The 3,629-nt window shown below is 38.0% G+C and overlaps 1 long non-coding RNA gene across 1 annotated transcript; it reads right to left on the bottom strand.

Moving 5' to 3' along the window:
• On the bottom strand, positions 1-464 carry LOC117822313. Its single transcript, XR_004633152.1, has 2 exons — positions 296-464; positions 1-184 (listed from the first exon to the last, which is right to left on the bottom strand). It is a non-coding gene; the product is annotated as an uncharacterized LOC117822313 (long non-coding RNA).
• Positions 465-3,629: the final 3,165 nt, after the last annotated feature.

The raw sequence follows: 3,629 nt of genomic DNA on the forward strand, positions 1-3,629 counted from the left end.
TTAAAAGATCATTTCATTGATTTAAAATGATTCATGTATACATATTGTAAAGGGATAGTCCCAGTAATTCCACAGCAGTTAGCGTTTCATTGCGATGGATTTTTATCTGCCTGTTGCCGTCGATTTAACATTAAACTGTCCTCATTCAGATCTTCTTCCTCTCCGCGCTCTGCAGTTCACATCCCTTTAAAAATAAACGAGGCAAATATCATAACTTTGAACACTGCTTTTATCATCACCACCGCTCATGACTGAAGTTTGTTTGTAACAATCTGTAACTCAAAGTTGCTCTCACCTGCTCCGCTCATTGCTAGGAATGTTGGACAGGATCCAAGATGTAAACATCCATGTTGTTTAGCACGCTAACCCAAACTAGTGTTTTAGCCGCATTGTTTTGATTCGAACAGAAACTAACGGTTTGCAGGAACTCTTTTCTGCAGATTGATTGCACATCACGTGTGATTAGTTTGCTTCTGGTGTTGCTCATATTAATGAATGTTAACAACCGTTGTTAAAGGGTCGCAAAGCATTTTGTCCAATCAGATTAAAGCATCTTACACAACCAGAAGATCAGTAAGAAAGCCGGGTAATAATGATTTATAGTGACCAACAGTTCTGGCATTATGAATACCTTACTGTCACAGTTGTTGTGTTCTGAGTGCATCACCGCCATCTTTTCTTGGTTATGTTTGAACAGGTTAAGGCCACGGTTTCTTTGTTATAAAACATATCAGGGCCACGTTTTTTGTGTTACATATATGCAGGTCCACACTTTCTTTGTGATGTATGGTTTAGGGTCCCACTTTTCGTGATCTATATGTACACTGCCATCACTTTTGTGTTAAGGATGAATTTTTAAGCCGTGTTGCAGAGCAAGTGTCAAAAATTACAAAGATGAAAAGTGGCGAATGATAGGAAAAAGAGGATTTGGTATAAGCAGTGGTGGACAAAGTCCACAGCTTCATTACTTAAGTCAAAGTATAGATCCTCCTCCTTGTACTCCAATACAAGTGAAAGTTTCTCTGTCAAATTATTACTTAAGTTAAAGTACAAGTACTTGTTTTTAAAAATACTTAAGTATTCAAAGTACTTTTAAAAATATCTCAAAATGTTGTATTTTCACAATACATAAATGCAGTCAAGAATACATAGTAGTACATTCTGTTACATTATGTTTATTTAGAAACCAATACTTGAAATCTCTAAAAACTATACCATGGAATAAAATCAGAAACTAAATTACTTAGCACAGACAACTTAGTTTGAAATGTTCATCTGGAACAAAACAAATGTTACGTGGCTCAACACGCTTTCTCAGGTTGGACAGTGAATTTTTGTAAGTTTTTAGCAGAGTGGGAAACAGGGAGAACATTTCAAACGATACGTATCATTCTTCATCTCAAAAACCTCTAACACGGGCTGAAGATATGGCCATGGTGGGGAATTATAGCCATCATTACCACCTCTAAATGAACTGCCTGATCTGAGTGAATATTGGTCTGTTTGCTCCACGTTCAACTGTGGAGACGCACGATATACAGATCATCTAAACCACCACAAGTTTAGTTCTGGTTCTGTTTGCTTGAGTTTGGTTCGGGTTCTGTTTGCTTGAATTTGGTTCTGTTTGCTTGAATTTGGTTCTGTTTGCTTGAGTTGGTTGTGGTTCTGTTTGGTTGAGTTTGGTTCTGGTTCTGTTTGCTTGAGTTCTGTTCTGGTTCGGTTCTGGTTCTGTTTGCTCGAGTTTTGTTCTGGTTCTGGTTCTGTTTGCTTGAGTTGGTTCTGGTTCTGTTTGGTTGAGTTTGGTTCTGGTTCTGTTTGCTCGAATCGGTTCTGGTTCGGATTGGTTCTGGTTCTGTTTGTTTGAGTTTGGTTCTGGTTCTGTTTGCTTGAGTTCTGTTCTGGTTTGGTTCTGGTTCGATTCTGGTTCGGTTTGCTTGAATTCGGTTCTGGTTCTGTTTGCATGAGTTTAGTTCTGTTTGGTTAAGTTTAGTTCTGGTTCTAACCAAACCCTAATCCTAACCCTAACCCTAATCCCAACCCTAATCCAAACCATAACCTGAATCCTAACCCTAATCCTAATCCGAACCCTAATCCTAACCCTAAACCTAATATGAACCCTAATCCTAATCCTAACCCTAATTCCAATCCTAACCCTTATCAAAACCCAAACCCTAATCCTAACCCTAATCCCAACCCTAATCCTAACCCTAAACCTAATCCTAACCCTAATCCTGACCCTGACCCTAATCCTAACCCTAATTATAACCCTAATCCTAGCCCTTACCCTAACCCTAACCCTAATTATAACCCTAATCCTAACCCTTACCCTAACCCTATTCATAAACCTAACCTAAACCCTAACCCTAATACAAACCCTAACCCTAATCATGACCCTTACCCTAATCCTAACCCTAATCCTAACCCTAATCACAACCCTAACCCTAATCCTAACCCTAACCCTAACCCTAATCCTAATCCCAACCCTAACCCTAACCCTAACCCTAATCCTAATCCCAACCCTAACCCTAATCATATCCCTAGGGTTAGGGTAAGAATGGTTTTGTAACTGAATAAATGCAAAAAAAATTGGGCAATTATAAGGCTTCTCATATAAACACTGTATGTAAAAGGGTTTTCAACACACAAATTATTATTTTTTGCAAAGTTAAGGTAAAACATACGGCTACAAAAGATCCTAAATTAAGAGCCGTTCGGGAGTCGAAAGAGCCGGCTCTTCTTTGGGAGCCAAGATAAAATAGCCGGCTCTCTTTTCAGAGAGCCTGCTCTCACATTCCTTGTGGACTCAACATGACAGCATTTATACTTTTCAAGTAATTGATTTTAAACGCTTTCAGAAAATTAACAGTAACAAGACTCGTTTATATCCCTTCGAACCACCAAATGGTATCATAACAATGGTGTATATGCTGTTTTGTAATGACACAGCACAATTTTATAATTTATTAGAAATGTATTCAAATTATTTCACGGACACCCACGCTATGGTTTGCGGACCCCCAGGGGTCCCAGGACCCCACTTTGAGAACAACTGATCTAAACCACTGAGACAAACAGAACTATACAAACACATTTTACTGTCTTAGGGATCAGACTTCAGAAAAGAGAAGGAAATTTATGAGCTGACTTCAAAGCACAAGTAATGAGGAACTAGAGCATTGGTAGAAATGCAGTGGAGTAAAAAGTACAATAATGGTCTTCTGAATGTAGTGGAGTAAAATGAATAAGTATCCCCAAAAAATAATACTCAAGTAAAGTACAGATACTCAAAAAATGTACTTAAGTACATTTACTTTGTTACTGTCCACCACTGGGTATAAGTCAAATATGAAACAGATTGACATGATGATTGATGTGATTGAAAGAGAATGGAAAGATAGTCAGTGAGAGAGGTTTGTAGAAGCCCAGATTAAACAATAGTTTTTCTGTGACAGTCATACTTTGTAAGTCATCAAATACTTGACTGAAGGTAAGATCTGTGACAAAATATCATGACAGAAAACGTCCTGCTCTGACTTGCTTTCAGATCAAACTTGAAACCATTTTTTTTTTGGTTCAAGTGCTGTATTCTGAGGTCAGCTCAATAGGAATTAAACAAAACCACCTTAAAC

Source organism: Notolabrus celidotus, chromosome 12, assembly GCF_009762535.1.
Source record: "Notolabrus celidotus isolate fNotCel1 chromosome 12, fNotCel1.pri, whole genome shotgun sequence".
In the NCBI taxonomy this organism is placed as follows: domain Eukaryota; kingdom Metazoa; phylum Chordata; class Actinopteri; order Labriformes; family Labridae; genus Notolabrus; species Notolabrus celidotus.